Source organism: Eleutherodactylus coqui, chromosome 9 (assembly GCF_035609145.1).
Source record: "Eleutherodactylus coqui strain aEleCoq1 chromosome 9, aEleCoq1.hap1, whole genome shotgun sequence".
NCBI classification, from domain to species: Eukaryota; Metazoa; Chordata; class Amphibia; order Anura; family Eleutherodactylidae; genus Eleutherodactylus; species Eleutherodactylus coqui.
This window is the reverse complement of record NC_089845.1, coordinates 159,619,136-159,633,108: the sequence shown is the minus strand read 5'-3', so window position 1 is coordinate 159,633,108 and position 13,973 is coordinate 159,619,136.

Sequence of the window (13,973 nt, the reverse complement as noted above, 5' to 3'; positions counted from 1 at the left end):
AGGTCGGACAAGCGTGGGTAGCTTTTCAGAAAGCGCTGAACCACCAAATTAAAGACGTGGGCCAGGCATAGCACGTGCGTGAGGCTGCCGAGCTGCAGAGCCGCCACCAGGTTACGGCCGTTGTCACACACGACCATGCCCGGTTGGAGGCTCAGCGGTGAAAGCCAGCGGTCGGTCTGCTCTGTCAGACCCTGCAGCAGTTCGTGGGCCGTGTGCCTCTTCTCTCCTAAGCTGAGTAGTTTCAGCACGGCCTGCTGACGCTTGCCCACCGCTGTGCTGCCACGCCGCGCGACACCGACTGCTGGCGACGTGCTGCTGCTGACACATCTTGATTGCGAGACAGAGGTTGCGTAGGAGGAGGAGGAGGAGGGTGGTTTAGTGGAGGAAGCATACACCGCCGCAGATACCACCACCGAGCTGGGGCCCGCAATTCTGGGGGTGGGTAGGACGTGAGCGGTCCCAGGCTCTGACTCGGTCCCAGCCTCCACTAAATTCACCCAATGTGCCGTCAGGGAGATATAGTGGCCCTGCCCGCCTCTGCTTGTCCACGTGTCCGTTGTTAAGTGGACCTTGGCAGTAACCACGTTGGTGAGGGCGCGTACAATGTTGCGGGAGACGTGGTCGTGCAGGGCTGGGACGGCACATCAGGAAAAGTAGTGGCAACTGGGAACCGAGTAGTGCGGGGCCGCCGCCGCCAACATGTTTTTGAAAGCCTCTGTTTCCACAAGCCTATACGGCAGCATCTCCAGGCTGATCAATTTGGCTATGTGCACGTTTAACGCTTGAGCGTGCGGGTGCGTGGCGGCGTACTTGCACTTGCACTCAAACTGTTGCGCTAGCGACGGCTGGACGCTGCGCTGAGAGACATTGCTGGATGGGGCCAAGGACAGCGGAGGTGAGCGTGCGGGTGCAGGCCGGGAGACGGTCGTGCCTGTATCCTGAGAGGGGGGTTGGATCTCAGTGGCAGGTTGGGGCAGAGGGGGAGAGGCAGTGGTGCAAATCGGAGGCGGTGAACGGCCTTTGTTGCACCTTGTGGGGTGCTTGGCCATCATATGCCTGCGCATGCTGGTGGTGGTGAGGCTGGTGGTGGTGGCTCCCCGGCTGATCTTGGCACGACAAACCTTGAACACCACAGTTCGTCGGTCGTCTGCACTCTCAGTGAAAAACTGCCACACTTTTGAGCACCTCGGCATCTGCAGGGTCGCATGGCGCGAGGGGGCGCTTTGGGAAACAGTTGGTGGATTATTCGGTCTGGCCCTGCCTCTACCCCTGGCCACCGCACTGCCTCTTCCAACCTGCCCTGCTGCTGCACTTGCCTCCCCCTCTGAAGACCTGTCCTCAGTAGGCTTAGCAAACCAGGTGGGGTCAGTCACCTCATCGTCCAGCTGCTCTTCCTCCGAATCTTCTGTGCGCTCCTCCCTCGGACTTACTGCCCTTACTACTACCTGACTGATAGACAACTGTGTCTCATCGTCATCGTCCTCCTCACCCACTGAAAGCTCTTGCGACAGTTGCTGGAAGTCCCCAGCCTCATCCCCCGGACCCCAGGAACTTTCCAAAGGTTGGACATCGATCACGACAAACTGCTCCGGTGGGAGAGGAACCATTGCTGCCCAATCTCGACAGGGGCCTGAGAACAGTTCCTGGGAGTCTGCCTGCTCCTCAGAATGTGTCATTTTCATGGAGTGAGGAGGCTGGGAGGAAGGAGGAGCAGCAGCCAGAGGATTCAGAGTTGCAGCTGTGGACGGCGTAGAAGACTGGGTGGTCGATAGATTGCTGGATGCATTTTCTGCCATCCACGACAGGACCTGCTCACACTGCTCAGTTTCTAATAAAGGTCTACCGCGTGGACCCATTAATTGTGAGATGAATCTGGGGACCCCAGAAACTTGCCTCTCTCCTAATCCCGCAGCAGTCAGCTGCGATACACCTGGACCAGGAGCTCGGCCTGTGCCCACACCCTGACTTGGGCCTCCGCGTCCTCGCCCGCGTCCACGTCCTCTAGGCCTACCCCTACCCCTCAGCATGGTGTATTACGAGTAGAGCAGAAACAGAACGCTGTAATTAAATGTGCCGTTTATTGGCCTGTGGTTGGAGGCTGACTTCGCTTACGGAACGCACAGCAGAGCCAGGAAACAATTATGCGCAAGTCTGGGTACTAATCAGCGACTACTCCCCCCAGCAGACACGGCGTAAACTGAAGATGGTCACTGCCAGGCCAAATATAGTATATTTTTAAACTTTTTGGGAAAAAGACCACTGCCTCTGATATACACTGTATTTCGATTTCCCTGTTGGAGGCTGACTTCACTTACAGAACGCACAGCAGAGCCAGGAAACAATTATGCGCAAGGCTGGGTATTAATCAGCGACTACTCCCCCCAGCAGACACGGCGTAAACTGAAGACGGTCACTGCCAGGCCAAATATAGTATATTTTTAAACTTTTTGGGAAAAAGACCACTGCCTCTGATATACACTGTATTTAGATTTCCCTGTTGGAGGATGACTTTGCGTACGGAACGCACAGCAAAGCCAGGAAACAATTATGCGCAAGGCTGGGTATTAATCAGCGACTACTCCCCCCAGCAGACACGGCGTAAACTGAAGACGGTCACTGCCAGGCCAAATATAGTATATTTTTAAACTTTTTGGGAAAAAGCCCACTGCCTCTGATATACACTGTATTTGGATTTCCCTGTTGGAGGATGACTGTGGTTACTGAAAGCCCAGTGCAGCCAGGAAACAATTATGCGCAAGGCTGGGTATTAATCAGCGACTACTCCCCTCAGCAGACACAGCGTAAACTGAAGACTGTCACAGGCAGGCCAAATATAGTATATTTTTCCACTTTTTGGGAAAAAGCCCACTGCCTATATAGCCAGTATACCTCTTTCCCTGCCTCACCAGTACTGCCCCTATACTCTTTAAAATGACTGCAGACTGAGGACGCAATGGTCTGCACGCCCGATATACAAAAAAAATAAATAAATGTGCAACACTGCTAAAAGCAGCCTCAACAGTACTGCACACGGTCAGATGTGGCCCTAAGAAGGACCGTTGGGGTTCTTGAAGACGAATATAACACCTAACACTCTCCCTATAGCAGCTACAGCAAGACAGCACTTTCCCTGATCTCTGTCAGCATGCATCTGTGGTGAGCCGTGGGCGAGGCAGATTTAAATACTCAGGTGACACCTGATCTCCCCAGCCACTCACTGCAGGGGGGTGGGATAGGGCTTGAACGTCACAGGAGGAAGTTGTAATGCCTTCCCTGTGTTTCTATTGGCCAGAAAAGCGCACAAATTTCTCAGGGAACGAAATGTAATGGAGTTGAGCACCGCGTGGTGCTCGTCTCGAGTAACGAGCATCTCGAACACCCTAATACTCGAACAAGTATCAAGCTCGGACGAGTACGTTCGCTCATCTCTAGTCACAACTCTTGTTCAGTTAAACTACGAGAATGGCTGAAAAATAAAAAAACAATTGATGGCTTTTGCTCTGCCTTAAGCCTCCTTCCCACGAACGGATTTCCGCCGCGTAATTCGCGGCGAAAATCCGCTGCGTTGCCCGCAGCTATTAGGTTCTATTGAACCTAATAGCACAATGCTCACGATGCGTAATTCCACCGCGGAATTACGCACCGCGATTTCTCCCGTCCTCACCCGCAGCATGCTCTATTTTCTGCGGGTGAGGACGGGCTGTACGCACTGACGGCTTCCATTGCAGTCAATGGAAGCCGTCCGTTCACGCTATCTCCCGCTGTAACCAGCGGGAGATAGCGTGAAAAAACGCTTTCCCGCCCACCGCCGCGCGTCATATGACGCCATATGACGCGGCCGGCCGCGTCACGTGACACGGCCGGCCGTGCACGTGACACGGCCGGTGACGTGGCGGCGGTGGGCGGTGACGGGCGGTGACGCGGCGACGGTGGGCGTGGAAGCGATTTCACGCTATCTCCCGCAGGTAAGTATAGGGGCTCTGGGGGGCGCCGTGACGGGCTTCGCAGCGGAATATTACGCGGCGGAGCCCGTCACGCTCGTGGGAAGGAGGCCTTATGGTTTGGCGGGAGCCTACAAACTATACAGATGACTGCTATTTCTGCTTGACTTTGCCTATAAAGGCAGGATTGTCAATGAAGAAAACAGGAACAATTTAATACCCGAATCTTCCATCTGCTATTCGACCTATTCCACATTCAGATAGTTTACCAGTTCCTACTCCACCCCAACATTATGAGCTTGAAGTAGAAAATGAAGAAAGTGTGGAAAAAGAAGAACCCAACAAGCCTTCCACATCCCATGACCCTGACTTTTAGGTAAAGATGATACACCGCACAGACTGAGTCAAGCGGAATTGAGGGATCTCATTCGAGGCCTTGACTTGTCAAGGAGAAGGTGGAACTTCTAGGGTCAAGACTACAGCAATGGCGTCTTCTCCAACGTGATGTCAGGGTCTCACAGTACTGAGTACGTGAGAGGGATCTGCTTCTTTTTTTTTTAGAAGAAAAACAATCTGGTTGTTTGCTGTGACGTTAATGGCTTGATGAAATGTTTGGATTTGAAACATGATCCAACTGAATGGAGAATATTCATTGACTCCTCCAAAGCTTAGTTTGAAAGCTGTATTACTTCACAACGGCAACTGTTTTCCTTCTATTCCTGTTGGTCATGCAGTTTACATGAAGGAGACTTATGCAAACATGACAGCCCTCCTCGACTCAATCAAACATGCAGAACACAAATGGAAAATCTTTGGTGATCTAAAAGTCATCTCTGTACTCTTAGAAATGCAAATGAGGTACACTAAAGACTATTGCTTTTTATATATGGGGGACAGTAGGCATAGGAAATTGCATTACATGTAAGCGGACTGGCCTGCAAGAAATCTTGACTCTACCAAGGAAAATGTCATTACCGGGCCTCTCGTGGACCCAAAAGATGTTCTTCTTCCACCCCTTCATATAAAGCTGGCTTTAATGAAAAAAATTGTCAAAGGTATGAACCAGGAAGGACAGGCGTTTAAGTACTTAAGAGACAAAATTTCCTAGATTGAGTGATGCAAAGGTTAAGGAAGGTATTTTTGTTGGGCCACAAATTCGACAACTCGTAAAGGATCCTGCGTTTGACCAAGTTTTGGAAGGAAAAGAAAAGGAAGCTTGGCGAGCCTTAAAGGGAGTTATTCATGGATTCCTAGGCAACTAAAGAGATGATCACTACACTCAGTCAGGGACAGTACTTCTGGAAAAATACCATCAACTCGGATGCAACATGTCCCTTAAAATCCATTTTTTCCACTCCCACCTAGACTTTTTCCCTCCTAGTTGTGGAGTTGTCAGTGATGAACACGGAGAAAGATTCCACCAGGATATTTCTGTAATGGAACACAGATATCAGGGCCGTTGGAATGAAGCAATGCTTGCGGATTACTGCTGATCTGTATGTAGGGATGCTCCAGAACTCGCTTACAAGAGGCAAGCCAAAAGAAAACGATCTCATGAAGTCACCACATGATTATCTTCACACCAAACCACCTGCCAAGAATTCGTCCATTAATTTAGAACTCTTAGAATGTAACTGACATTAGAAAAAATTTCAATGTTGTTAGCATATGTAATTAAAATGTATCATTTTCTCTTAATCCGATAAAATAACATACTTCCACCTATTGTATATCACAGAAACTACAGCGAAGAAAAAGTTTTCTTTGTCATATTCGTTTTTCTCACCCTAAAAGTAGTAAGATTTGACTCATGAAGTTAAAGAAACATTTCAAAATATTTTTTTCCTTGGCCAGTGTAATACCCACTTTTTTGCAACATACAGTAATAATTCCCTCATAGTGCCCACCACAAGGAAAAATACTTTCTTGGTGCCTCACAGTAATAGTACCCTTTTTTTTACCCCCAGAGTAATTCCCCTTTGTCCCCCCCCCCCTCCGCCCCCGCCACCACCCCGCCCCCTCCACAAGGTAATAACGCCCACTTTGTTCTCCTAAAAAGTAATACCACCATAGGCCCCAAATCAATAGTGCCCTCTCCATTGCCCCACAAGTAATAGTACCTCCTTTGTGCACCTAAAAGCACTAATGCCCCCTCTATGCCACATCAAATTGATAATGCCTCTGAGTCCCCAGAAAGTAATACAGCCACTCTGTGCCCCCATGGAGTCTGCTGTCCCCACAACTCCAGCCAGAGGAGGACAACTGCTGTCTGATACAGTGTGGCAGCATGAATAGCTCAACTCTCTGCAAGTCTATTAGACTCATGGAGCGCTCATATACTTGCATGAGTCTGACATCCAGTCCACACAGCAGATGCTGTGAAGCTGAAAGTTAGTGTGGCTGTCACATGACCTGTGGGTGGCTGGGACAGAAGAGGATGATTTTTCAATAAAGCCCCATGTAAGAACTTCTTCATAGTGGTTACAAAGGGGGTAGGCACTAGAAAATAACCTGTATGGTAAAAATAAAATAAATTTACAAAAAAAACCCTGGCTGAAGCGACGGAGTGATTTTAGCCATGTAGCCACCCCTTGCATACGTCTCTGCTTAGGTCCCAGTATGCAATGCCAATCTAAGCAAATATATTCCAATGGATTCTTGACAGCCCTTTCTTCAACTTCCTTTGTAAACCGTTTCCCGTATCCCTATATGTGAATAATTAATATGTAAATTGCCTCCTGCGAGGCAATTTAATGCTATTAGAAGCCTATCTCATGTTTGACTATAAAACATAAAAACATCCTTTGAAACTAAATATACCCCAATGTGTGTAATATAGTACTTAAAACTAGAGAAAATCACCTTTATGTCAGATGGATGGACGGATAGATAGATATAATATAGATAGATATGAGAGAGATAGATATATATGAGATAGATAGATAGATAGATAGATAGATAGATAGATAGATAGATAGATAGATAGATAGATAGATAGATATGGGAGATAGATATAATATAGATATGAGATAGATAGATAGATAGATAGATAGATAGATAGATAGATAGATAGATAGATAGATATGAGATAGATAGATAGGAGATAGATAGATAGATAGATAGATAGATAGATAGATAGAAGATAGATAGAGAGAGATAGATAGATATGAGATAGATAGATATGAGATAGATAGATATGAGATAGATAGATAGATAGATAGATAGATAGATAGATAGATAGATAGATATGAGTTAGATAGATAGATATGAGATGGATAGCTATATAGATATGAGATGGATAGATAGATATTAGATAGATAGATAGATAGATAGATAGATAGATAGATAGATAGATAGATAGATAGATAGGAGATAGATAGATAGATATGGGTGAGAAATAGATAGATAGATATGAGAGAGATAGATAGGGAGATAGATATGAGATGGATAGATATAATATAGATATGAAATAGACAGATAGATAGATATGAGAGATAGATAGATAGATATGAGATGGATAGATCTAATATAGATATGAAATAGATAGATATGAGTTAGATAGATAGATAGATATGAGTTAGATAGATAGATATGAGATGGATAGCTAGATAGATATGAGATGGATAGATATGAAATAGATAGATAGAAAGATATGAGAGAGAGAGATAGAGAGATAGATATGATATGGATAGATATAATATAGATATGAAATAGATAAATAGATATGAGATAGATAGATAGATAGATAGATAGATAGATAGATATGAGATAGATAGATAGATATGAGATAGATAGATATGAGATATAGATAGATAAGAGATAGATAGATATGAGATGGATAGATATAATATAGATATGAAATAGATAGATAGATAGATAGATAGATAGGAGATAGATAGATATGAGATGGATAGCTAGATAGATATGAGATGGATAGATATGAAATAGATAGATAGATAGATAGATAGATAGATAGATAGATAGATAGATAGATAGATATGAGAGAGAGAGATAGAGAGATAGATATGATATGGATAGATATAATATAGATATGAAATAGATAAATAGATATGAGATAGATAGATAGATAGATAGATAGATAGATAGATAGATAGATAGATATGAGATAGATAGATATGAGATAGATAGATATGAGATATAGATAGATAAGAGATAGATAGATATGAGATGGATAGATATAATATAGATATGAAATAGATAGATAGATAGATAGATAGATAGATAGATAGGAGATAGATAGATAGATATGAGTTAGATAGATAGATATGAGATGGATAGCTAGATAGATATGAGATGGATAGATAGATATTAGATAGATATAAAATAGATAGATAGGAGATAGATAGATAAGTGATAGATAGATATGAGATAGATAGATAGATAGATAAGAGTTAGATAGATAGATAGATAGATAGATATGAGATGGATAGATATAATATAGATATGAAATAGATAGATAGATAGGAGATAGATAGATAGATAGATATTAGATAGATAGATATGAAATAGATAGATAGGAGATGGATAGATAGATATTAGATAGATATGAAATAGATAGGAGATAGATAGATAGATAGATATGGGAGAGAAACAGATAGATATGAGAGAGATAGATAGAGAGATAGATATGAGATGGATAGATATAATATAGATATGAAATAGATAGATAGATATGAAATAGATAGATAGATAGATAGATAGATAGATAGATAGATATGAGATAGATAGATAGATAAGAGATAGATAGATAGATAAGAGATAGATAGATAGATAGATATGAGATGGATAGATATAATATAGATATGAAATAGATAGATAGATAGATAGATATGAGATAGATAGATAAATATGAGATGGATATATAGATAGATAGATATGGGAGAGAAATAGATAGATAGATACGATAGAGAGAGATATGAGATGGATAGATATAATATAGATATGAAATAGATAGATAGATAGATATGAGATGGATAGCTAGATAGATATGAGATAGATAGATAGATAGATAAATAGATATGAGATGGATAGATATAATATAGATATGAAATAGATAGATAGATATGAGATAGATAGATAGATAGATATGAGATGGATAGATATAATATAGATATGAGATAGATAGATAGATATGAGATAGATATGAAATAGATAGATATGAGATAGATATGAGATAGATAGATAGATAGATATGAGAGAGAGATAGACAGATATTAGAGAGATAGATAGATATGAGATAGATAGATAGATAGATATGAGATGGATAGATATAATATAGATATGAAATAGATGGATAGATATATATGTGAGAGAGATAGATAGATATTAGAGAGATAGATAGATATGAGATAGATAGATAGATATGAGATGGATAGATAGATATGAGATAGATATGAGATGGATAGATATAATATAGATATGAAATAGATGGATAGATAGATATGAGATAGATAGATATGAGATGGATAGATAAATATGAGATGGATGGATAGATAGATATGAGATGGATTGATACATATGGGATGGATGGATGGATGGATGGATGGATAGATAGATAGATAGATAGATAGATAGATAGATAGATAGATAGATAGATAGATAGATGAGATAGATAGATGAGATAGATAGGAGATAATTCCGCTGGTGTTCTCATCCGTCTGTCATCTAGAAGGTGCAGTTCTGGTGGATGAAGGAAATTAGTAAAACAGGAGAACGGAGGAGGGGGGGGGGGGTGAAGTGCGTAGAAGCCTCCAATCATTATTTATGCAATAATCCTCTCTCCTAATCTGCATTGCTAAAAAGCAGCAGAATAAGCATTTTTCCCTAAATATATTGCGGCTATATTTAAGCTAATTTTCTGCTGTCATCCGCCTGATAGATGAGACCATTTGTTCCCATAACTCTTTATGCCAGGGTGTAAAAGCTCATCAAAAACTCCTTATTTGCCCTGTATTAGTTAAGCCGAGCAGCATTCTGACCTGCTGCGTACACCGTTTTATAGCTGCATATTAATAAAGCTGTAAATAATAAATGTCCTGAATTATATTATATACTACAACTCATCAGAGCCGAGCCCTGACAGCCCCGCTACCTGCAGCCTAAACACAGGCCAGCCAATCACAGGAGTCGATCATTATGCCATACTACACAGAGTATGGCTGGTAACGTATGTGAGGCGGAAAGCAGACAAACATTCATGAGCAGATAACATCCACCATTCTCTGATAATATTTATATTTATAGTCGACGACTACTCATCCTGTACAATTTAAAGGGGAATTCTACTTTTGCAAATAGAGCTTTTCTATTGTACAATGAATAAGTTTGCAGGTCATATACACTCACATCTCAGAAATCATAGGACAGGTACAAATATTGTGTAGGATCTCTTAGCAAAGTACGTCAACTCAACACGGCATCGTTCCACAAGTGGATGGAAGAAATCTAGAGGGATGATGAGCCATTTAGATAGCCCACCACAGCTCTGCGGTATTTGTAGATGCATGATCTTGGATCCACTTCTTATAAATGCTTGCGTGGGCTCATGTCGGGTGAGCAAATAGGCCACACCATTTGTAGGAACTCCATTTGTAGGAACTCAAACCAATTCTGGACAACTTGTGTAGTGGCCCAGTGGTAGTGAGGCCCTCCATAATGTTATATGTCTGTCTCATGCCATTGTCTTGTCAGCGTCTTATGTGTAGTATGCCTTTGGTTTATGTGTATTGCCCTTCTGCAGTACTGAATGGGTTAATGCCTGGGTTATGTCTAGAAAATGTATCGTTGTGTGAGTCATGTGACTATGTTTGGTATATATGTATGTGTTTGCAAGGTGAAGAAAGAAGGAAAGAAAGAGAGAGAGAAAGCTGAGGTCTTCGTGCAAGAGTCTGTCTAGTGTGCAGTCTGTGAAGAGTCAGAGAGACTACAGAGTGTAGATAATGGAGGAGGCCGAGCGATGGTCTGATACTCAGCCTAGGCCCAGCCTGCCCAGGAAACCTTGGTGCTGTTGTTGAGTGCTGAGAGAGACCAACCACCTGCATGGTGAGAAGAGGACAAGAGTGATTGTTTACCAGTAGTGTGAGAGAGAGAAAGAGTCGCCGGGAGCGGGATCACACAGATAACTGGGACTGTGGATCATCTGAGATACCCTAAGAATTCTCCCTGTTACACTACTCTAGTTTGTTGTATCTGTGCCAGGACTGTTGATGTGGTTTGGACTTTGCCAAGTTACAGTAAACGGACATTACCGACCGTTACCAGTTTTGTTCAAAAAGTTTTCCCTGTGTATGGACTACTTTATTTCATCATCAACTTTCACCGCAAAGGACGAAACGGTGGTGTCACATGTGACAAATGGACTCAAGATAATCCCCAGTTACGTTCCCTGTGATCTCCTCCAGCAGTAACGTGGCCGGGTCACGAGCTACCCCCAGGGGTGGAGATGGTAGAACCCTGTGACAAGGTCTTTAACTACCCCACTATCTCCTCAGCTGTGGGCCCACTTCTCGGACGCTGCACTTGGGCCTGATGGCACGGTGCATTATCCTGTTGAACTATTCTATTATAGTGGGGGTACATGCAGTCCATGAAGAGCTGTAAATGGTCACCAAGTGATGATTTGTAGCAGGCACCAGTCAATGATGTATTTAGGTGGACCAATGGACCCAACCCATGCCATGAGAACACACCCCACACCAGAATGGACCCATCACCCTACCATCAGCCTGAAGCAATTGGAACCATGACTCATTGGACCACTCAACATGTTGCCAGTCCTCTAGGGTCCAGTTAGCAACCTCACATGCCCAGGTGAGGTGCTGCATCTAGTGCTGTGGTGATAACAGAGGTGCTCAGGCATGTCTTCTTCTTCCATATTAAAGAATGCTGTACTGACCTGTAGGATATACGTGTGGGGTCTCCTGCACTGAATGTGGATGTGATTCCTGCCGGAGTTGCTTGTCTGTTGACACAGATAATTCTAGCCAAACGCCACTGCTCTTGATCATTAAGCACCAATGAGCGGACACTGGGCTGGATGGTAATGCCTTCTATTATGTATCCTCAGCACACAAGTGACACTATGGATCAAGGAATGTTAAATGCCCGCACATGATTAGAAATGGAACATCACATCTGTTTGGCACCCAATATCATTTCAACTTCAATAATTCACATTGCCTTGCCATGAGCACGCTGGCCAGTGTTCAGCTTCATTCACAAGATTACACCTCAGGTGTGGACATTCCCAAGCTGTCCCCTGAGGTAACCTCACTTCATAATCAATTTACATACTGCAATCCCAGGACTTTTGGCACGTCACTTTATTTTGTGTACTCATACCCACTTCGGACAATGCTTTCTATTAAAAGGGTCCACTGACAGTGAGTTTATCACAGGGTGTCATTCAGCTGATTCTTCCAGTGATCAGCTATAATTTATGAGCAGCACAATTTCCCTGTAGCACCCCCAGAGGCAGAATGAAACATTACACAGTTTTTATTGAAATCAATGGGTTGTCCATGCAACACTGGATACTCTACAGAAGGAGATACTACTTGTAGATGCTCTCAGATGTAACTTATTGGTCTTGCACAAGAAACACTCCTCTATTAAAGGGGTTTTTGAAGACTATAGCATATCCTTAGTATAGACCATCAATTTTTCATTTTACTGGGAGTCTGTCCTCCAGGATCCCCAGTGATTAGCACTGGAAATGGGCTTCAGTGTTCATATGGCACTTTCACTGTACTGGTTCTGACCCTAGTAATCAAATAATAAGTATAGGCCGTTAATGCAATGGTCTTGGAGGACCCCTAGAATTCAGAATTACCCACTTGAAATTTTAAAAATGAATTGTCCAAGCCAAAGAAGACCAGAAATGCAATTTTTTAGGGACTGGTAGAGGGTCTGGTAGAAAGTTTGGCAACATGGGCATAGCTGGATGTGGGTCTTAAAAGGAACCTGCCATCTGTTTTCCACCCATTAAACCATCCGTGGTGCACTGTCAGCCACCAAATCACCTTTCCTAATGTGTATCTATAATTGCCAACAGCACCCACATATCGTAAGAAGCATACTTTATAAAACTCCTGTATTCTAATGAGGGCTTAAAGGGGACCTGTCATCAGTTTTCCTCTCCCTAAACCATCTACAGCATTAAAGCAATACCAGAATGCACTTCTCCATAATTCTTTTCTTAGACATCCTAGGCAAAGTATTCCTATACAATGAGAGTTTTTATTTTTCCCGCGTATGCAGATTATCAAACAGTGCTCTTGTGTATCTCCCAAGCACTACCCCTCTATACAGAGACCAGAGACATCCAGCAGGCGGTTTTGGGAAAAAATTCTGTTCCAGGATAGGAAAGCGATATATTACCTGCAGTTGTTCCTCTCTGGACACCCTTCCTCCAATCTGTCAGTTCCAGGCCCCGTTTTCTAACTACCTAATGCACACTGTCTGATTGGCCTGTGCTGATCACATCATCAGCTCTAGCCAATCAGAGAGCAGGTATAGTTCATTGGTAGGCCAACAATAGCAATGCATTGTGGGGATTAGGTAGTCTGAAGATTTTGCCGGTCATATTCGACAGCTGAAAACAGAAACCGGATCAGTGGACTGAAGGGCCAGCAGATAAGAACAACTACAGACAATATACCCACCTCTTCCTTTCAGTCCCAGGACAGAATTTTGTCCCGAAACTGGAGGGTCGCTTTAAGTCATCATGAGAATATGGAACGAGAGTTTCATATAGTATGTTTTATAAGGTATACAACATTATTGTATACACATTAGGAAAGGTTTTTTTGGTGGCTGACGGTGTGCAGGGGATAGTTCAATGGTTGGAATAGTGGTGACGAATTCCCTTTAAGACTAGTTGCTGCCCATTGATTACTATGGGCATCCATGGACTTCAGTACAATGCCGTACGACTTCTTCATATGTAGAAAGAACCTGCGCAGGTCTCTTAGCAAATAAGTGAGAAGGGGACCAGTTAGAGGAATATACTAC